General features: G+C 45.8%; 1 protein-coding gene across 5 annotated transcripts in view; it reads left to right on the forward strand.

Moving 5' to 3' along the window:
• The window catches only part of fbxl17 (F-box and leucine-rich repeat protein 17), a 1,396,933-nt gene that overhangs the window by 161,591 nt on the left and 1,211,905 nt on the right, over positions 1-23,437 (forward strand). The window contains exon 1 of one of the 5 annotated variants that reach the window (XM_070884149.1): positions 22,653-22,718. The exons of the other annotated variants lie outside the window; for them this stretch is intronic. The gene's annotated coding sequence lies outside the window, so the exon portion shown is untranslated. Of the gene's footprint in view, positions 1-22,652; positions 22,719-23,437 lie in introns of those variants that run through there. 5 annotated transcript variants of the gene reach the window in all.

The raw sequence follows: 23,437 nt of genomic DNA on the forward strand, positions 1-23,437 counted from the left end.
CAAGGGATGCTGGAATCCCTTGGGACTCCAACAGGTAGGCCCTCTGGTGGTCAGGTGTAATGCAAGTTACAAAGGGTTAAATACATAACATCACTCACCCATGAAGTCAACAGTACACTTATTCACAAGGTGAGACGATCTGGGGCTTTGCGCTCCCTTGTCGATCGTCTCGGTACAAATGTGGGTGTGGGTGGGTTGGTCAGTTCTTCACTGGGCTGCTGGGCAGCCGGCCTTGCCGGGCTGCTGGGGATGGTGAGTTCGGCTTCGTGGTCAACTATGATGTCAGTTGCCACTTGTGTGTGTGTTGGAGGGTCAAAGTTGGTGGTGTCTTCTTCGGGTTGTTCGTAGCTGTTGGTGAACCGCAATTTGATTTGGTCCAAATGTTTTCTGTGCGTTTGTCCATTGGTCAGTTTGACCTGAAACACCCTACTCCCCTCTTTGTCTGTGACCATGCCAGCGAGCCATTTGGGACCATGTCCAAAATTGAGCACAAACACAGGATCATTGATCTCAATATCGCGTGACAAATTTGCGCGGTCATGGTACATACTTTGTTGATGCCGCTTGCCCTCCACGAGATCATGGAGATCAGGGTGGACAAGAGAGAGCATTGTTTTAAGCGCTCTTTTCATGAGCAGCTCAGCGGGGGGAATCGCGGTGAGTGAGTGGGGTCTGGTACGGTAGCTGAGCAGCACTCGGGACAACGGGGTCTGCAGGGAGTCTTCCGGCACACATTTCAAGCTTTGCTTGATGGTCTGAACTGCCCGTTCTGCCTGGCCGTTGGATGCGGGCTAGAACGGGGTAGGTGTGACGTGTTTGATCCCGTTGCGGGTCATGAATTCCTTGAATTCAGCACTGGTGAAGTACGGCCCATTGTCACTGACTAGGACATCAGGCAAGCCGAGCGTGGCAAACATGGCTCATAGGCTTTCAATGGTGGCCGTGGATGTGCTTATAGGCATTATTGCACATTCAATGCATTTTGAGTAAGCGTCCACGACAACCAAAAACATTTTGCCCAGGAATGGGCCCGCATAGTCTACATTGATCCTCGACCATGACCACGACCACAAACTTAGCGGTGCCTCTCTGGGTGCATTGCTCAACTGAGAGCAAGTGTCACACTGGCGCATGCATGACTCTAAATCGGAGTCGATGCCAGGCCACCACAAGTGAGATCTGGCTATGGCTTTCATCATTACGATGCCTGGGTGTTGTGCAGTTCGCAAATAAATATGTTTCTGCCTTTCTTGGGCAAGGACACATGATTGGCCCACAAAAGACAGTCCGCCTGCAAGGACAACTCATCTTTGCATCTGTGGAATGGCTTAATCACTTCCTGCATCTCCACTGGGACACTGGACCAGCTCCTATGGAAGACACAGTTTTTTTACCAAGGACAGTAAAGGATCCTGGCTGGTCCAGGTCCTGATCTGGCGGGCCGTAACGGGGGACTTCTCGTTCTCAAATGCCCCCATGACCATGAGCAAGTCCGCTGACTGTGTCATTTCCACCCCAGTGGTGGGCAATGGTAGCCAACTGAGAGCATCTGCGCAGTTCTCTGTGCCCGGTCTGTGGCAGATTACATATTTGTATGCCGACAGCGTGAGCGCCCATCTTTGGATGCGGGCAGAGGCATTGGTATTAATCCCTTTACTCTCAGAGAACAGCGATATGAGCGGCTTGTGTTCAGTTTCAAGTTCAAACTTGAGGCCAAATAAGTACTGGTGCATTTTTTTTACCCCGTAAATGCACAGCAGAGCCTCTTTTTCAACCATGCTGTCGGCCCTTTCGGCCTTGGACAAAATCCTGGATGCATAAGCAACCAGTTGCAAAATCCCCGAATCATTAGTCTGTTGTAACACACACCCTACCCCGTATGATGACGCATCGCAAGCTAACACTAATCGTTTACATGGATTAAACAGGACAATCAGTTTGTTAGAACACAATAAATTTCTGGCTTTCTTAAAGGCAGTCTCTTGTGAATTCCCCCATACCCAGTCGTCTCCCTTGCGCAGTAGCGCATGTAGGGGTTCTAGCAGGATGCTTAATCCAGGTAGGAAATTACCGAAATAGTTAAGGAGTCCCAGGAACGACCACAGCTCCGTCACGTTCTGTGGTCGTGGCGCGTTCGTGATGGCCTCCATCTTGGCGTCGGTGGGTCTGATGCCATCTGCTGCGATTCTCCTTCCTAAGAATTCTACGTCCTGTACCAGGAAAACACACTTTGAGCGTTTCAACCTGAGCCCTACGCGATCCAACCGACTAAGAACCTCCTCCAGATTCCTCAAGTGCTCAATGGTGTTCCGACCTGTAACCAGTATGTTGTCCTGGAAGACCACCGACTTTAGCAGGTTCTCCATGTTCCGCTGGAAGATCGTCGCAGCCGACGGAATCCCGAACGGGCATCTGTTGTGGATAAACAGACCTTTGTGCATGTTGATGCAGGTGAGGCCTTTCGAAGACTCCTCCAGCTCCTGCATCATGTAGGCCAAGATCAGGTCCAGCTTGGTGAACATCTTTCCTCCAGCCAGGGTCGCAAATAGGTCATCTGCCTTGGGTAGCAGGTACTGGTCCTGCAGCGAAAAACGGTTAATCGTTACTTTGTAGTCCCCGCAAATTCTAACCATACCGTCCTCCTTGAGTACCGGGACAATCGGACTGACCCAGTCGTTGAATTCCTCCGGTGCAATGATGCCATCACTTTGCAGCCTGTCCAGCTCGATTTCCACTTTTTCACGCATCATATACAGTACCGCCCGAGCCTTGTGGTAGATGGGTCGCGTACCGGGAACCAAATGGATCTGCACTTTCGCCCCCGAGATGCTTCCAATGCCTGGCTCAAATAACGATGGGAACTTGCTTAGAACCTGGGTACATGAGGCGTCGTCGACAGAGGAAAGCGCTCGGATGTCGTCCCAGTTCCAGCGAATTTTCCGCAGCCAGCTTCTGCCAAACAATGTGGAGCCATCCCCGGCACAATCCACAGTGAGAGTTCGTGTACTGCTCCATCATAGGAGACTTTGACTTCTCCACTGCCAATTACAGGAATTAGTTCCTTGGTGTAAGTCCTTAGTTTCGTGTGAATGGGGCTGAGCTTGGACCTGTGTGCCTTCTTTCCCCACAGCCTGTCGAAGGCCTTTTTACTGATTATGGGCTGACTTGCCCCCGTGTCCAGCTCCATAGATACTGGAATGCCATTCAGTTCAACTTTCAACATTATTGGTGGGCATTTCGTCATGAACCCCATACACTTCTGCCTCCTCCACACAAGTTTCTAACTCCGTCTGAGCCACTGTGGATCGATCTTCCTCTGCAACGTGGTGGCTTGCAGGGTTTGCAGCTCGCCTGCACATTCATTGGAGGTGTCCCATTGTTCTGAAGCCATTGCACACATAGTGCTTAAAGCGGCATTGATGGGACCGATGATCACCTCCGCAGCGCCGACAGGGTATTAACTGCTTCGCATTAACAGATGACGACGGAGTCTGGGTCAATTGAGGTCGGGCCACAGCCTGTACATTCTGCCGTGTACATTTCTGCTCAAAACCGACGTTACTTTATGCACAGTACTGGCCGAAACTTCTTTGTTCTGCGAAATCTGCTTGGTGTTGTCGCTGGTGGACATAAATGCCTGGGCTATCGTTCTGGCTTTACTCAGATTCGGAGTTTCTACAGTCAACAGTTTGCGAAGGATTGTCTCATGTCCGATGCCCAGTACAAAAAAAGTCTCTAAGCATTTGTTCTAGGAATCCCTCAAACTCACAATGTCCTGCAAGACGCCATAGTTCGGCAATGTAGCTCGCCACTTCCTGACCCTCCAATCGTTGACACGTGTAGAACCGATATCTCGCCATCAAAACGCTTTCCTTAGGATTTAGGTGCTCCCGGACCAGCGTACACAATTCTTTGTAGGATTTCTCTGTTGGTTTTGCCGGGGCCAGAAGATTCTTCATGAGGCCATAGGTTGTTACTCCACAGACAGTTAGGAGGATCGCCCTTCATTTGGTGCCATTCTCGTCCCCTTCCAGCTTGTTGGCCACAAAATATTGGTCAAATCTCTCCACGAAGGCCTCCCAATCATCCCCTTCTGAGAACTTCTCCAGGATGCCGACTGTTCTTTGCATTTTCGCGCGGTTGTTCGTTATCTCATCGGCAATTGTTATACTCATAATAAATGGTGAGACTGAGTACTGTGTGTAATGAGCAAGTGTGACCTTAGCTCCTTTATTAAGGTTCCAGAGTGCAGGTACCTCGTGGGTGGCCTGCTTATATAACTGTGCTCCCAAGGGATGCTGGGATCCCTTGGGACTCCAACAAGTCGGCCCTCTGGTGGACAGGTGTGATGCAGGTTACAAGGGGTGAAATACATAACACCCCCGACCCCATATAATGGTACATCATTGGCCGCGAAATACCGCTCACATGGGTTACACAGTGCAAACAACTTATTGGAACGTAGTGGGTTCCTGGTCGTCTCAGCGGCCACCCCTTTACCTTTGCCCCAAAACCAATCATCTTCCTTGCTGGGCAATACACATGCCTCTGTTTCGTTGCGGCGACATCCCGTGGTTTGGCGCTCTCTCGTCCCGTGGTCTAGGCGCACTCTCGTCCCGTGGTCTGGACGCACTCTCGTCCGTGTCCATGGTGCCGACTGCCGCGATCTTCCTCCCCAGGAATTTTGCCTCTGGCGTCGGGAAGACGCATTTGGATCGTTTCAGCCAGAGTCCCACTCTACTTCGTCGACCTGGAGCCTCTTCCATCGTTGCAAAGAGGTCGTCGGTTTTGGGTGGTGGGTACTGCGCCTGTACCACTGCTCGATTGATCTGCACCTCCTCGTGGTCATGATGAGCGGCCTGTGCAAATGGATCTGCACTTTAATGCCTGGTTCAGCTGAAGGTGGGGTTTTGCTCAGCCTTTGAGCAAGGGAGACGTCGTTCGCCGGAGAAGGTACGCGGAGGTCTTCCCAGTTCCATCGAATCTTCCCCATCTACCTTCTAACCAGCAGCATTGGCCCATCACCTGAAACAATCCACAGTGGTAAATCGTGCATCGCTTCCTCATGGGATACTCTTATGTCTGCACTACCAATAACTGGTATCAGTTCTTTGGTGTCGATGTGCAACTTTGCCTGAATCGGGATCAGCTTGGGTCGCTGTGCTTTGTCACCCCACAGCCTCTCGAATGCCTTCTGGCTCATTGTTGATTGACTTGCCCCCGTGTCCAATTCCATGGAGACTGGAGTGCCGTTGAGTTTAACTTTTAACATTATCGGAGGGCTTTTGATGGTGAAGGTGTGTATCCCATATACTTCCTCTTCATCCTCAGATTGAGTTGCCTCTCCTGCTCGTTCAGCATGATCCTCGCTGGATCGGTCGTCCTCTCCTGACTCTGCCACGTGGTGAGTCACAGGTCATTTACACATTTGCTGGAGCTGTCCCATTGTTCCACAGCCCTTGCACATATAGGGTTTGAAACGATATTGATGAGCTCTATGACTGCCCCCGCAGAGCCAACATGGTGTTAATGGATATGCATTCAAGCCTCATGGTGGACTCTGAGCCATTCGAGGCCTAGGTCTGGTCTCTGCGGTCGTGTGGGCCCTGCCCTGTACAGTTCCGCCTGCTGAAAACATTATTTTATGCACAGTACTTGCCGGTGAGCTTCGATTCTGTGAAGATATCTGTTTCGTGTTATCGCTTGTGGATATGAAGGCTTGGGCTATCGCGATGACCTTGCTCAGATCTAGGGATTCGGCAGACAGCAGTTTGCGAAGAATGACCTCGTGGCCGATTCCAAGCACGAAAAAGTCCCTCAACATTTCCCCCAAAGATCCTACAAATTCGCACTGTCCCGCAAGGAGTCTTAGGTCGGCGACAAAACTCGCCACCTTCTGGCCCTCGGAACGATGGTGCGTGTAAAAGCGATACCTGGTCATTAAGGTGCTCTCCTTTGGCATGAGGTGTTCCTGAACCAGCATACACAGCTCTGTGTAAGTCTTGTCTGTTAGTTTGACCGGTGCCAGCAGATTTTTGAGGAGGCCACATATCGAAGACCCACATACGGTGAGGAAAATCGCCCTGCTTTTGATCACCGTCTCAGCCTTGTCCAGTTCGTTGGCCACGAAATACTGGTCGAGGCACTGAACGAAGGCTTCGTAATCATCACCCTCAACAAATCTCTCACGAAAACCAACGGCAGACATTACCGCGTGAAAGTTCGTGATTCGTTACTCGAGGCCAATTTGTTGTGTTCAGAATAAGTGCACAATACTGTATTGTAAGCTCAAACTGTTGTGACCTTGGTCTCTTTATTCAGACTCCAGAGTGGACAAGCAGCATGGTGGATCACCTTTTATACCTGCATGCCCCAGGGTGCACAGGTGACCCTTAGGTCTCCCACAGATGTGCCCCCAGTGGCAAGTCTTACATATTGGTGAGGATGACATACATACATAACATTTGCAGTCAGCTTTTATGTTCCCTGCAAGCTTATTCTCATACTCTATTTTCCCCCTTCCTAATTCTCCTCTGCTGAATTCTAAATTTCTCCCAGTCCTCAGGTTTGCTGCTCTTTCTGGCCAATTTATATGCTTCTTTCTTGGATTTAACACTATCCCTAATTTCCCTTGTTAGTCACGGTTGAGCCACTTTCCCTGTTTTATTTTTATGCCAGACAGGGATGTACAATTGTTGTAGTTCATCCATGTGATCTTTAAATGTCTGCCATTGCCTATCTACTGTCAACCCTTGAAGTATCATTTGCCAGTCTATCCTAGCCAATTCATGTCTCATACCATCAAAGTTACCTTTCTTTAAGTTCAGGACCCTCGTCTCTGAATTAACTGTGTCATTCTCCATCTTAATGAAGAATTCTACCATGTTATGGTCACTTTCCCCCAAAGGGCCTCACACAACAAGATTGCCAATTAATCCTCTCTCATTGCACAAGATCCAGTCAAGGATGGCCAGCCCTGCAGCTGGTTCCTTGACAAATTAGTCTAGAAAACCATCCCTTATACACTCAGGAAATCATCCTCCACCGCATTGCTACCAATTTGGTTAGCCCAATCAATATGCCGATTAAAGTCACCCATGATAACTGCTGTACCTTTATTGCATGCATCCTTAATTTCCTGTTTGATGCCATCCCCAACCTCACTACGAGTGTTTGGTGGTCTGTACACAACTCCCACTAATGTTTTCTGCCCTTTGGTGTTTTGCAGCTCTACCCATATAGATTCCACATCATCCAAGCTAATGTCCTTCCTTATTATTGAGTTAATCTCCTCTTTAACGAGTAACGCTACCCCACCTCCTTTTCCTTTCTATCTATCCTTCCTGAATATTGAATACCCCTGGATGTTGAGTTCCCAGCCTTGGTCACCCGAGAGCCATGTCTCCGTAATCCCAATTACATCATATCCGTTAACAGCTTTCTGCGCAGTTACTTCATCCACCTTATTACGAATGCTCTTCGCATTGAGACTCAGAGCCTTCAGGCCTGCATTTTTAGCACTCATTATCATTTTAGAATTATGTTGTAATGTGGCCCTTTTTGATTTTGGCCCTTGATTTCTCTGCCCTCCACTCTTACTTTTCTCCTTCCTACCTTTTGCTTCTGCCCCCTTTTCTTCCCCCCTATCGATTAAGAAACTGTCTATTTCTGTCTTAAATTTATTCAATGCCCCAGCTTCCACAGCTCTCTGAGGCAGCAAATTCCACAGATTTACAATCCTCTGAGAGAAGAAATTTCTCCTCATCTCACTTTTAAATGGGCGGCCCCTTATTCTAAGACTATGCCCTCTAGTTCTACTCTCCCTATCAGTGGAAACATCTTCTCTGCATTCACCTTGTCAAGCCCCCTCATAACCTTATACGTTTCGATAAAAACATCTCTCATGCTTCTGAATTCCAATGAACAGAGGCCCAACCTACTCAACCTTTCCTCATAAGTCATCCTCCTCATCTCTGGAATCAACCTAGTGAACCTTCTCTGAACTGCCTCCAAAGCAAGTATATCCTTTCGTAAATATGGAAACCAAAACTGCACGCAGTATTCCAGGTGTGGCCTCACCAATACCTTAATAACTGCAGCAAGACTTCCCTGCTTTTATACTCCATCCCCTTTGTAATAAAGGCCAAGATTCCATTGGCCTTCCTGATCACTTGCATACTAACCTTTTGTGTTTCATGCATTCTAAAAGGACAAAGGGTGTTAAAAAAAACAAGCCTGAAGGCTTTGTGTCTGAATGCAAGGAGTATCCGTAAAAAGGTGGATCAATTAACTGTGCAAATAGATGTTAACAGATATGATGTGATTGGGATTACTGAGACGTGGCTCCAGGATGATCAGGGCTGGGAACTCAACATCCAAGGGTATTCAACATTCAGGAAGGATAGAATAAAAGGAAAAGGAGGTGGGGTAGCACTGCTGGTTAAAGAGGAGATTAATGCAATGGTTAGGAAGGACATTAGCTTGGATGTAGTGGAATCTATATGGGTACAGCTGCAGAACACCAAAGGGCAAAAAACGTTAGTGGGAGTTGTGTACAGTAGTGATGTTGGGGAGGGCATCAAACAGGAAATTAGAGGTGCATGCAATAAAGGTGCAGCAGTTATCATGGGTGACTTTGATATGCATACAGATTGGGCTAACCAAACTGGAAGCAATATGGTGGAGGAGGATTTCCTGGAGTGCATAAGGGATGGTTTTCTAGACCAATATGTCGAGAAACCTACCGGGGGGAGGCCATCTTAGACTGGGTGTTGTGTAATGAGAGAGGAATAATTAGCAATCTCATTGTATGAGGCCCCTTGGGGAAGAGTGACCATAATATGGTGGAGTTCTACATTAGGATGGAGAATGAAACAGTTAATTCAGAGACCATGGTCCAGAACTTGAAGAAGGGTAACTTTGAAGGTATGAGGTGTGAATTGGTTAGGATAGATTGGCGAATGATACTTAAGGAGTTGACTGTGGATGGGCAATGGCAGACATTTAGAGACCGCATGGATGAATGACAACAATTGTACATCCCTGTCTGGTGTAAAAATAAAAAAGGGAAGGTGGCTCAACCGTGGCTATCAAGGGAAATCAGGGATAGTATTAAAGCCAAGGAAGTGGCATACAATTTGGCCAGAAATAGCAGCGAACCCAGGGACTGGGAGAAATTTAGAACTCAGCAGAGGAGGACAAAGGGTTTGATTAGGGCAGGGAAAATAGAGTATGAGAGGAAGCTTGCAGGGAACATTAAGACGGACTGCAAAAGTTTCTATAGATATGTAAAGAGAAAAAGGTTAGTAAAGACAAATGTAGGTCCCCTGCAGTCAGAATCAGGGGAAGTCATAACGCGGAACAAAGAAATGGCAGACCAATTGAACAAGTACTTTGGTTCAGTATTCACTAAGGAGGACACAAACAACCTTCCGGATATAAAAGGGGTCAGGGGGTCTAGTAAGAAGGAGGAACTGAGGGAAATCCTTATTAGTTGGGAAATTGTGTTGGGGAAATTGATGGGATTGAAGGCCGATAAATCCCCAGGGCCTGATGGACTGCATCCCAGAGTACTTAAGAAGGTGGCCTTGGAAATAGCGGATGCATTTGATAGTCATTTTCCAACATTCCATTGACTCTGGATCAGTTCCTATGGAGTGGAGGGTAGCCAACGTAGCCCCACTTTTTAAGAAAGGAGGGAGAGAAAACAGGGAATTATAGACCGGTCAGCCTGACATCGGTAGTGGGTAAAATGATGGAATCAATTATTAAGGATGTCATAGCAGTGCATTTGGAAAGAGGTGACATGATAGGTCCAAGTCAGCATGGATTTGTGAAAGGGAAATCATGCTTGACAAATCTTCTGGAATTTTTTGAGGATGTTTCCAGTAGAGTGGACAAGAGAGAACCAGTTGATGTGGTATATTTGGACTTTCAGAAGGCTTTCGACAAGGTCCCACACAAGAGATTAAGGTGCAAAGTTAAAGCACATGGGATTGGGGGCTGTGTGCTGACGTGGATTGAGAACTGGTTGTCAGACAGGAAGCAAAGAGTAGGAGTAAATGGGTACTTTTCAGAATGGCAGGCAATGACTAGTGGGGTACCGCAAGGTTCTGTGCTGGGGCCCCAGCTGTTTACATTGTACATTAATGATTGAGACAAGGGGATTAAATGTAGTATCTCCAAATTTGCGGATGACACTAAGTTGGGTGGCAGTGTGAGCTGCGAGGAGGATGCTATGAAGCTGCAGAGTGACTTGGATAGGTTAGGTGAGTGGGCAAATGCATGGCAGATGAAGTATAATGTGGATAAATGTGAGGTTATCCACTTTGGTGGTAAAAACAGAGAGACAGACTATTATCTGAATGGTGACAGAAAAGGGGAGGTGCAACGAGACCTGGGTGTCATGGTACATCAGTCATTGAAGGTTGGCATGCAGGTACAGCAGGCGGTTAAGAAAGCAAATGGCATGTTGGCCTTCATAGCGAGGGGATTTGAGTACAGGGGCAGGGAGAAACATAGAAAATAGGTGCAGGAGTAGGCCATTCGGCCCTTCGAGCCTGCATCGCCATTCAACAAGATCATGGCTGATCACCCACCCCAGCACCTCCCCCCCACGCCCCCTCCACACACCCCCGGCCGCAAGGAGCACATCCAACTCCCTCCTGAACACATCCAATGAACTGGCATCAACAACTCTCCGCAGCAGGGAACCCCACAGGCCAGCAACTCCCCGAGTGAAGAAGTCTCTCCCAATCCCAGCCCCGAACAGCCCACCCCCCATCCCAAGAGCGTGCTCCCCCCCCGGCTCTGGACGCACCCAACACCGGGAACACTCCCCCCGCACCCAACCCGCCCCGTCCCGTCAGAATCCTTCCCAAATGCCGAACACCCCCGGATGTCGAGCCCCCAGCCCCGGCCACCCCAGAGCCACGCCCCCGCGACGCCAACCACACCACATCCACGAACCGTCATCTGCGCAGTCAACCCGTCCACCCCACTCTGAATACTCCCCGCACGGAGGCACAGAGCCCCCAGGCCCGCCCCTCCAACACACTTCGCCCCCCCAGACCTCCGCTGCAATGTGGCCCCTCCTGTCCCTCGCCCTGGGTTTCTCCGCCCCCCACCTCCACCACTCTCCCCTCATCCCCCGCCCCCGTCTCCCCTCATCTTCCCTTTGCCTCCCCTCACAGGCTCCCATCTTGGGGGCGGTAACCTTCTGGGACCGGGAATTTTAGTCCCCAGCGTCGAAGTCCTGCTCCCGCCGCAGAATTGGCCTTACCACCCCTCAATGGAAGCGGAGTGCTATTTCCCACACTGCAATTCCTTTGGGGGCAGTTACCGGGGCACGACTGGCTGCTCCTGTGACAGTTTGAACTGGTGCTCTCAACTCTGTCTTGTGACGGTTGGAACTGGTGCTCTCCACTCTCCCGTCCTGCGACAGTTGGAGCTGGTGCTCTTCACTCTCCCGTCCTGCGACAGTTAGAATATAAGAACATAAGAACATAAGAATTAGGAACAGGAGTAGGCCATCTAGCCCCTTGAGCCTGCTCCGCCATTCAATAAGATCATGGCTGATCTGGTCGTGGACTCAGCTCCTCTTACCCGCCCTCTCCCCGTAACCCTTAATTCCCTTATTGCTTAAAAATCTATCTATCTGTGACTTGAAAACATTCAATGAGCCAGCCTCAACTGCTTCCTTGGGCAGAGAATTCCACAGATTCACAACCCTCTGGGAGAAGAAATTCCTTCTCAACTCGGTTTTAAATTGGCTCCTCCGTATTTTGAGGCTGTGCCCCCTAGTTCTAGTCTCCCCCACCAATGGAAACAACCTCTCTGCCTCTATCTTGTCTATCCCAGTCTACCCAGTCTACTCAATCTATAATCATAAGGTAACCCCCTCATTTCTGGAATCAGCCTAGTGAATCGTCTCTGTACCCCTTCCAAAGCTAGTATATCCTTCCTTAAGTAAGGTGACCAAAACTGCACGCAGTACTCCAGGTGCGGCCTTACCAATACCTTATACAGTTGCAGCAACACCTCCCTGCTTTTGTACTCCATCCCTCTCGCAATGAAGGCCAACATTCTATTTGCCTTCCTGATTACCTGCTGCACTTGCAAACTAACCTTTTGGGATTCATGCACAAGGACCCCCAGGTCCCTCTGCACCACAGCATGTTGTAATTTCTCCCCATTCAAATAATATTCCCTTTTACTGTTTTTTTTCCCCCAAGGTGGATGACCTCACACTTTCCGACATTGTATTCCATCTGCCAAACCTTAGCCCATTCGCTTAACCTATCCAAATCTCCTTGCAGCCTCTGAGTCCTCTACACAACCCGCTTTCCCACTAATCTTAGTGTCATCTGCAAATTTTGTTGCACTACACGCTGTCTCCTCTTCTAGGTCATCTATGTATATTGTAAACAGTTGTGGTCCCAGTACTGATCCCTGTGGCACACCACTAACCACTGATTTCCAACCGGAAAAGGACCCATTTATCCCGACTCTCTGCTTTCTGTTCACCAGCCAATTCTCTATCCATGCTAATACATTTCCTCTGACTCCGCATACCTTTATCTTCTGCAGTAACCTTTTGTGTGGCACCTTATCGAATGCCTTTTGGAAATCTAAATACACCACATCCATCGGTACACCTCTATCCACCATGCTCGTTATATCCTCAAAGAATTCCAGTAAGTTAGTTAAACATGATTTCCCTTTCATGAATCCGTGCTGCGTCTGCTTGATTGCACTATTCCTATCCAGATGTCCCGCTATTTCTTCCTTAATGATAGTTTCAAGCATTTTCCCCACTTCAGATGTTAAACTAACTGGCCTATAGTTACCTGCCTTTTGCCTGCCCCTTTTTTTAAACAGAGGCATTACATTCACTGCTTTCCAATCCGCTGGTACCTCCCCAGAGCCCAGAGAATTTTGGTAGATTATAACAAATGCATCTGCTCTAACTTCCACCATCTCTTTTAATACCCTGGGATGCATTTCATCAGGACCAGTGGACTTGGCTACCTTCAGTCCTATTAGTCTGTCCAGCTCTACCTCCCTAGTGATAGTGATCATCTCAAGGTCCTCCCTTCCCACATTCCTATGACCAGCAATTTTTGGCATGGTTTTTGTGTCTTCCACTATGAAGACGGAAGCAAAATAATTGTTTAAGATCTCCACATTTCCCATTATTAAATCCCCCTTTTCATCTTCTAAGGGACCAACATTTACTTTAGTCACTCTTTTCCGTTTTATATATCTGTAAAAGCTTTTACTATCTGTTTTTATGTTTTGCGCAAGTTTACCTTCGTAATCTATCTTCCCTTTCTTTATTGCTTTTTTAGTCATTCTTTGCTGTTGCTTAAAATTTTCCCAATCCTCTAGTTTCCCACTAACCTTGGCCACTTTATACGCATTGGTCTTTGATTTGGAGTTGGAGCTGGTGCTGTGCTCTCCACTCTCCCGTCCTGCGACAGTTGGAGCTGGTGCTCTCCACTCTCCCGTCCTGCGACAGTTGGAGCTGGTGCTCTCCACTCTCCCGTCCTGCGACAGTTGGAGCTGGTGCTCTCCACTCTCCCATCCTGCGACAGGAGGTGTTACTCCAGTTGTACAGGGCCTTGGTGAGGCCACACCTGGAGTATTGTGTCCAGTTTTGGTCTCCTAACTTGAGGAAGGACATTCTTGCTATTGAGTGAGTGCAGCGAAGGTTCACCAGACTGATTCCCGGGATGGCAGGACTGACATATCAAGAAAGACTGGATCAACTGGGCTTGTATTTACTGGAGTTCAGAAGAATGAGTGGGGATCTCATTGAAACGTTTAAAATTCTGACGGGTTTAGACAGGTTAGATGCAGAAAGAATGTTCCCAATGTTGGGGAAGTCCAGAACCAGGGGTCACAGTCTAAGGATAAGGGGTAAGCCATTTAGGACCGAGATGAGGAGAAACTTCTTCACCCAGAGAGTGGTGAACCTGTGGAATTTTCTACCACAGAAAGTTGTTGAGGCCAATTCACTAAGTATATTCAAAAAGGAGTTAGATGTAGTCCTTACTACTAGGGGGATCAAGGGGTATGGCGAGAAAGCAGGAATGGGGTACTGAAGTTGCATGTTCAGCCATGAACTCGTTGAATGGCGGTACAGGCTCGAAGGGCCGAATGGCCTACTCCTGCACCTATTTTCTATGTTTCTAAGTACCCCCAGGTCCTACTGTACTGCAGCACTTTGCAATCTTTCGCCATTTAAATAATAACTTGCTCTTTGATTTTTTTTCTGACAAGGTGTGTGACCTCACACTTTCCAACATTATACTCCATCTGCCAAATTTTTGCCCACTCACTTAGCCTGTCTATGTCCTTTTGCAGATTTTTTGTGTCCTCCTCACCCATTGCTTTTCTTTCCATCTTTGTATCGTCAGCAAACTTGGCTGCATTACACTCGGTCCTTTCTTCCAAGTCATTAATATAGATTGTAAATAGTTGGGGTCCCAGCACTGATCCCTGCGGCACCCCACTAGTTACGGATTGCCAACCTGAGAATGAACCATTTATCCTGACTCTCTGTTTTCTGTTAGTTAGCCAATCGTGTAACTATGCTAATATATTACCTCCAACCCCATGAACTTTTATCTTGTGCAGTAACCTTTTATGTGGTACCTTGTCAAATGCCTTCTGGAAGTCCAGATGCAGCCGATAAGGTCAGGGGATCTATTCATGGCCAAGGGGAGAGAGGAGAGAGGATTGAAGCGAGAGAGAGAGGGTCAAAGGGGGAGAGAGAGAGGGCGGAAGGGGGAGAGAAAGGATCGAAAGGAGAGAGAGAGAATCGAAGGGAGAGAGAGAGAGAGAGAGAGAGAGAGAGAGAGAGAGGATCGAATGTGTGATCTATTGTTTACGACATCACAAATACAGACTACAAGATGGCTCTGCAGGAACTTGTCAAGTGACCTTGTCCCATGATGCTTTTATTATATACATCAGCAGTTGCATTACCACAATAGTTCACTAGGTGGAGCAGTACTCCATGAGGGGGAGGTCTATGTTACACTTCTCCCTCCTTATTGAAGAAGAAATCATAACAAAATAATCATTATACATAACTTGCATGGTTATACACAACAAAAGATATGGGGCCATCAATTTCGGATGTTTTCTCGGTGGTACAGCTGTTTTTTAATTTTAAAAAATCGCCGGGCAACAGTTTCCTCATTATTTTTTAAAAAGAGTTCCGCCCACATTTTGAAAAGACTGCTGGGTAGCAAACCGCCCACGTGCACTGCCGAGAAAACCGCCAGGATCTAAGTTTTGACTCAATGGGGACCCATACACACTGCTGAGAAAACCACCCATGAAAAGCTGCCTGAAACAGGGTGGTAGGTACCCTGCAAAGAAAGGTAAGTTAAAGTTTTTTAATAATTATTTTTTAAATTCTAAAATGGCGATTACGTAAAAAAGTGTCTTGGGAATGTTTTATAACTTTTTCGTTTTTGTTTTAGTGAAAAAATATTTTTTGAGTTTTCCCCCCTCCCTAGACCCAACCGCAGCCCCGGAGTAAATTTAAAAAAACATTTTCTGAACCGTCCAAACTCACTACTTTCGGCTGTAACCGCCTCGAGACCGCCGAAACTCTTGGTGTTAGAACCATTTTCTCACCGGACAGTTTTAATTACTGAGTTAGTGGAAACTTTCACCGGCATTAACTGATGAAGCTTTGCGGTATTTTCTGGATGGCAATCGAGCGGTGAGGGCCTTGGGGAAAGTCTACCCCATGGACTTATTTTGCCATATTTACAAATCAAACTTAATTACTGGTTTCCTGTCTCGAAGAAGATACCTTCATTCTCAAACAGAACTTTCCAAACTTATTGTCAAACTTAGATTCTGTCTAGGCTGAGCCTGAGGCAAGTTTTTCTCCAAGAAGAACCCTTGATCTACATTTTAACTCTCTACATTTCAGACTGTTTGTCTGCCTGACTCGGACTTAAATTCTGACTTTCTCTTGGACTTGTTTCGAGTACATCTGATGTTGGATTTGCTACTGGTACTCTACTTGTAACAAGACTACCTGACTCATCAGAAATAATCGAGTCATTTCAACTTTCAACTCATTCCACATCTCTAGGTAAAATATGATCAATGTGAACAAACCTAACCTTTTCATGGTCAAACATCTTGAACAAATATGTGCGAGGGCCACATATCTTCACTACTCTTCCTGATAACCACTTTAACCACTTATGGTGATGGTTCTTCACTTTAACCTTCTGATTCAATTTCACACTTCTCTCTCTTACTTCTACTAACTGTGCCAAGTTTGGCTTTAACAATGAGAACCTGGTTTGTGGTTGTCGTTTGACAAACAACTCTGCTGGTGTTCTACCAGTAGTTACGATCAGTAATTAGAAAATTTGCTAATTTGTGGTCCAACGACAACTGCCATTTCTTTGGATTTCGATCCAACATTTGCTTGATGCGGGCACATTTTACAATTTGTGCTGTTCGCTCTGGTGCCCCATTTGAAGCAGTGCAGTACGGTGCAACTTTGGTATATTTCACACCGTTTCTGCTCATGAACTGTGCAAATTATTCTGAACAAAATTGCGGCCCAATATCAGAAATAATTTCTTCTCAGAGGCCATATGAAGAAAACATTCTTTGCAAATTCCAATGAGTAGAGGCCCAACCTACTTAACCTTTCCTCATAAGTCAACCCCCTCATCTCAGGAATCAACCGAGTGGACCTTCTCTGAACTACCTCCAAAGCAAGTATATCCCTTCGTAAATATGGAAACCAAAACTGCACGGATTATTCCAGATGTGGCCTCACCAGTACCTTATTTAACTGTAGCAAGACTTCCCTGCTTTTATACTCCATCCCCTTTGCAATAAAGGCCAAGTTACCTTTGGCCTTCCTGATCACTTGCTGTACCTGCATACTATCCTTGTGTTTCATGCACAAGTACCCCCAGGTCCTGCTGTACTGCGGCACTTCGCAATCTTTATCCATTTAAATAATAACTTGCTCTTTGATTTTTTTTTCTGCCAAAGTGCATGACCTCACACTTTCCAACATTATACTCCATCTGCCAAATTTTTGCCCACTCACTTAGCTTGTCTATATCCTTTTGCAGATTTTTTTGTGTCCTCCTCACACATTGCTTTTCCTCCCATCTTTGTATCGTCACCAAACTTGGCTACGTTACACTCAGTCCCTTCTTCCAAGTCGTTAATATAGATTGTAAATAGTTGGGGTCCCAGCACTGATCCTTGTGGCACTCCACTAGTTGTTGGTTGCCAACCAGAGAATGAACCATTTATCCCGACTCTGTTTTCTGTTAGTTAGCCAATCCTCTATCCATGCCAATATATTACCCCCAACCCCATGAACTTTTATCTTGTGCAGTAACCTTTTATGTGGCACCTTGTCAAATGCCTTCTCAAAGTCCAAATACACCCCTTTATCCACCCCGTTCGTTACCTCCTTGAAGAACTCCAGCAAAATTGTCAAACATGACTTCCCCTTCCTAAATCCATGCTGACTCTGCCTGACCGAATTTTGCTTTTCCAAATGTCCTGCTGCTGCTTTTTTAATAATGGACTCCAACATTTTCCCAACCACAGATGTTTGGCTAACTGGTCTATAGTGTCCTGCTTTTTGTCTTATGACCATACAAGTATTTGTGGAACTTTTTGACCCCAGGAATGAATGCCAAAGCTTATCTTTCGATCTGTGCATAATTATGCTCACTGACACTGAGTGCGTGAAGCAAAAGCAATTGGTCTCTCCTCCCCACTATGTAGTACATGAGCGATCACTGCCCCAAACTCCATATGGATAGGCATCACATGCTAGCTTGATCTCCTTAGATACGTCATAGTGAATTAACATGGTACTCTCTACCAACTGGCTTTTACATTCCTTGAATGTTGGATCGCATTCTTCTGACCTCTTCCACTGGACCTGTTTTTTTCAACAACTCATTCAGTGGATGTAACACTGTAGCTAAATTTGATAGGAACTTCCCATAATAGTTCAAAAGACCCAACAATGACATTCAGTGACATTCTTCGGAGTGGGTACATTTCTGATTGCATCCAGCTTTCCCTTGATTGGATGTAAACCATCTTTGTCTACTCTGTACCCCAACTACTCCACTGAGTTTTGAAATAACTTACACTTATGAGCAGTCACTCGTACTCAGTGCTTCTTTAGCCATTTGAGTACTTCATTTAATATGCTATTATGCATTTACCTGAAATTAATAACATACTACCTATTCAAGGCTTTGCACAATCTAGTTCATCACCCCTTGGAATATGGCAGGGCAGAAAACACTCCAAATGGTAGCCTATTAAATTGATATAGGTCTAGATGAGTATTTATAGTCAAGCATGACTTGGACTCCTCATCTAGCTAAAGTTCTAAGTAGGCATTTGTGAGATCTAACTTTGAGAAGATCTGACCACCTCTCAGCGTTGTGAACAAATCTTCTACATTTGACAATGTATTGGGTAGATTACCCTATAGAACTTGGTTTAAGGTTACTTTATAATCACCACACAACCTTACCTTACCATTTGACTTGGGTACAACAACAATGGGTGTAGCCCAATTACTTAGATCTACCTTTGAGATAATGTTCTCAGTCTCTAGCCTTTTGAGTTCTTGCTCAACTTTCTCCTTGAGTGCGTATATGGGAGAGACGTAGCTTGCAGTAAATTGGTCCAGCGTCCTTTTGTACTCTGACACTTGCCTTGAAGCCTTGGATCGGACTGCGTTTCACGGAAAACCTTTGGATATTGCTTGATGATGTCATCTTTCGCTGCAAATCTCGTTCCAACACGAAAAACCTCATTCCAATCAGCTTCAGTGATCCCAACCAATTTCTACCTATTAAGGCAGGTTTATCTCCTGCCACTACTAAGAGATGCAAGCTCTGAAACTAATCATTGTATTTCATCGGTACAGTGATACGTCCTACAACAGGAATTTGCTCTTTTGAGTAGCCTCGCAGCTCTATCTTTGACTTCTCCAGTGGAAAATCACTCAATTTATCGAGATATAGCGATTCCAGTACTAGGCTCACGGATGAACCAGTGTTGACGTTCATGGGTATCCTGGTTCCTGCAACATCTACTTGGTAGTTGGGCGAATCACTGTTCGATATCCTTGTGCTCCTGATGACGTGCATCTCCAGAACCTCCTCATCCTGTTGCTTCTCTTCAATACTATGTAGTCTCTAGCAATTGCTACTTCTAGCATTGAACATCAGTTTACTCTTCAGTCAGCATGCCTTTCTTTGCAAGATGCCCAGTTTTCTTACAGAAGAAACACTCTGCCTTCACATATGGACAACTTTGAGCAATGTGTAGTCCCAGGCACAGATAGCATGACTTCAATTCACTGTTACCGTGGCCAGTTGCTGAGGCCTTAGGGCCCAACTACCTTTTATTTTTAACCTGCAGTCGATTCACCTTGCTTGTTTGATGACTGGAAATGGTACAAAATTCTCGGGAGTATTGGTCGGCCATATTCATTGACATAGTTGTTTTACAAGCTAAATCAAAATCAAGTTCAGGGTTGTCAACAACTTCCTTCTGATTGCTTCATTTCTCATCCCACAAACAAAGCGGTCATGCAATGCTTGGTCCTGAACGTTTCCAAAAGGACAGTGAATGGATAGCATTTTTAATGCAACAATGTACTCACTGATATTCTCATCATGTAATTGATCTGCTGTTCGAAAACAATAACTTTCAGCAATTTCCATGGGCTCCAAATTGTAATGGGAACTAGGGCTGGGTGGTTCCAATTACACATTCCAGATAAATTTCTGGGTGTGGCTTGTCCTCCAAGGGGACCAATTAGCAATCAGGTCATGTGATCATGGAGAGACAATCAGAGCATTTTCTAGTGCAAATAGCTCCCTCCATTATCTTGGGCCTTGGTGAGACCACACCTAATATACTGTGTGCAGTTTAGGTCTCCTTACCGATGGAAGGATATACTTGCCTGAGAGGAGGTGCAATGAAGATTCACTAGATTGATTCCTGAGATGAGAGGGCTGTCCTATGAGGAGAGATTGAGTAGAATGGACCTTGATTCTCTGGAGTTTGGCAGAATGAACGGTAATCTCATTGAAACATATAAAATTCTTAGGAGGGCTTTATAGGGTAAATGCTGGGAGGTTGTTTTCCCTAGCTGCAGAGTCTAGAACTAATGGTTTCTAGTCTCAGCATAAGGGGTCGGCCATTTAGGACTGAGATGATGAGAATTTTTTTTAACTCAAAGGGTTGTGGAATCTTTGGAATTCTTGGAATTCTCTAGCCCAGAGGGCTGTGGATGCTCAGTCGATCAGTATATTCGAGACAGTGACCGATAGATTTTTGAGCACTAAGGGAATCAAGGGATCTGGAGATCGGACAGGAAAGTGGAGTTGATGTAGTTCAGCCATGATCTTATTGAATGGCAGTGCACTCGATGGGCCATATGGCCTACTCCTGCTCCAATTTCTTATGTTCTTAAGTTCTCATGTTCCTCAAACTTCCATTGAACTTCATTAGAAGTGCAGGAGGCTAAAGACAGAGAGGTCAGATTGGGAGTGGGACGGGGAATTAAAGAATGCAGTATCCGAAACTGAAAGAACTACAAGTAAATCGCTGTTTAACCTGGAATGAGTGTTTGGGGCCCTGGAAGCTGGGAAGCGAGGAGTTGAATGGGCAGGTTTTTTATCTTCTGTGCTTGCATGTGAAGTTGCCGTGGGAAGCGGAGTGGGTGTTGGGGATGATTCAAGAGTGGACCAGGGTATCACGGAGAGAACTGTCTCTTCGGAATGCTGAAAGGGGAGGGGAAGATGTGTTTGGTGGTAGCACCAAGTTGACGGTGACGGAAATGGTGGAGGATAGTCCTTTTAATGTGGAGTCTGGTGGGGTGGAAGGTGAGGGTAAAGGGAACCCTATCATGGTTCTGGGAGGGAGGGAAAGTGGCAAAAGCACAAGCATGGGAAATGGGATGGACATGATCTACACGGTGGAGGGGAATCCTCGGTTGAGGGAGAAGGAAGACATAGTGGAAGCATGTGCGGAAGGTGACATCATCAGAACATATGCGACGCAGAGGGAGAAACTGGAAGAATGAAACAGAGTCCTTAAAGGAAGCGGGGTGGGAGGAAGTGTAATCAAGGCAGCTGTGGGAATCCGTGGGCTTATAGTAGATATTGGTTGACAGCCTATCCCCAGTAATGGAGATAGGTAAGTCGATGAATGAAATGGAAGGGGTAAGTGGGAGATAGACCATGTGAAGAGGAGGGAGGGGTAGAAATTGTAAGCAAAGTTGATGAAATTTTCCAATTTGGGTCGAGCGCAGGAAGCAGCACCGATATAATCATTGATGTACTGCAAAAAGAGTTGAGGGAGGGAAGTTGTGTAGGACTGGAACAAAGAATGTTCCACGTATCCCATGTAAAAGCAGGCTTAGCTAGGACCCAAATGGGCTCCCATAATAGCAACACCTTTTATTTGGAGGAAGTGAGTGGATTCACAATAAAAGATGTTCAATGTAAAAATAGGTTCAGCCAGGCGCAGGAGGGTGGTAATAAATGGGGATGCGTGGGCCTCCGTTCAAGGAAGAAGCGAAGGGCAAAAAGGCCTTCCTGGTGGGAGATGGAGATATAGAGGGATTGGATGGCGAAAAGTAGATGGTTTGGGCTAGGAAACGGGAAACTGTTATAGTGGCAGAGGACATCGAAGTGTTACGTATGCAGGTGGGAAGAGACTGGATAAGGGGAGAAAAAAATAGAGTTGAGAAAGGAAGAAATAAATTCCGTGGGGCAAGATCAGGCTGAAACAATGGGTCTACCAGGACAGGTCTCTTTGTAGGTCTTGGGAAGGAGGCAAACAAAACCTAGTTTCTATTGGGTCATTCTGTAAGGAATTAGTGTGTCTTTGTATGGGGTAAGCAAAGTCAAATACACAAATTCTGTCCAGAAATAACTATTGGTATTTGTGATCGGCAGTCAGCCAGTCTCCTGCTGTGCAATGGCATAAGGAGAAGAATTACTTTTGATATGAAGTGTCAAAAGCCTGTTTTAATGGTATAAATGCAGCTGACTCTCATTATTTCTGCAGTTTCCATTGTCACAGGAGTGAGATGGAACGCCGTAGGGTCTACACTGCAGTCTTCAAAGACTCAGTTAAAAATGCTGAAAAAAAGAGACAGTTTAGAGTACTGTGTAACTGAAGCATTTTTATTTTTGATTATTCTGCTACATTAACGTTGCTTATGCGTAATTCCAAATCTTGTAAAAAAAAAAATGAATCACTACTTTAGCCTGCATGATACAGCTGACAGTCTTCTGTATTCTGGAAATGACATGGTGGGCAGCCTGTGCAACCTCTGGTGCGAAATATCACACATGTTGTTTCTTGTCACAGTATGCATAAGGGTGAAAGGGTTAGAATTCCCCAGCCTAACACGTTTTAATGGTGATTTATTCGCATTAAAAGTGCTTTTTTGTTCTTAAGGTTTGAGAAATTTTGTTTTAAGAATGGCGTTTTGAAAATATCAACAAAAAGTGGATCGCCCTGGTGCAATGCGAAAGAAAATGCACCGCCTAAGTTTGGCCATTCAGCGAACCCGTTTTGGGATGAAAAAAAACACGAGAAAAGCAGGTGTTGCAGCCTCAGAAACGTCGGTAAATAAGAAGACCTGCAAAAAAAAGGTAAGTTAAAGTTTTTATTTTCAAATTCTTTTGCAGCAATTACTTGGGTAAGGATCTTGTAAATGTTTTGTGATTTTTGAATTTTTGTTTTTTGCAATTTTGTGTATGTTTTCTCCCCTCCCAGGGCCTATATTTTTGCCGTTGATAGGCCTCGGGCTAAAGTTTGCGACATCGAGGTTTTTAAACACGAATCGTTGTGCAACGCCGGTTTTTAAGGACAGACATATTTTGTGGCCAAATTTACCCCCTTAAAAAATGGTGACATTTTTATTCTTATTTATCACTAAAATTATGTAATTTATCAAATAACGACAGGCTGGGGAATTTCTAGCCCTAAGTTTCTTATCATTAAAAAAAAAGTCGATCCAAGTTCATATTTTGCAGTGAACACATATAAAGAAAGATGAATGAAACTTGCAAATTCTAACAGTTTGTGAAAGATTGTTTTTAATCTGGAAAGAGGTGAAAAATTCTGGATGAAATACAAAATTAATCTCCGTCAGGCTGTGATGAAGCCTCAGAAGGATGAAAGATCAGTATAACAGCTGGAAAATGAAAAGTGGGAGAAAATAACAGAACAATAATCAGAGTTGCAGAGTATTGAGAACGTTTACATTGAATTTGGTTGGGGGCAGAAAAGTCAGAGGAAGAATAAAATGTGGAGCAAATATGGCAATACACAGGGAAGTAAGGAGTACACGTGGTGTGAACAAAATGGA

Source organism: Pristiophorus japonicus, chromosome 1 (assembly GCF_044704955.1).
Source record: "Pristiophorus japonicus isolate sPriJap1 chromosome 1, sPriJap1.hap1, whole genome shotgun sequence".
Classification (NCBI taxonomy): domain Eukaryota; kingdom Metazoa; phylum Chordata; class Chondrichthyes; family Pristiophoridae; genus Pristiophorus; species Pristiophorus japonicus.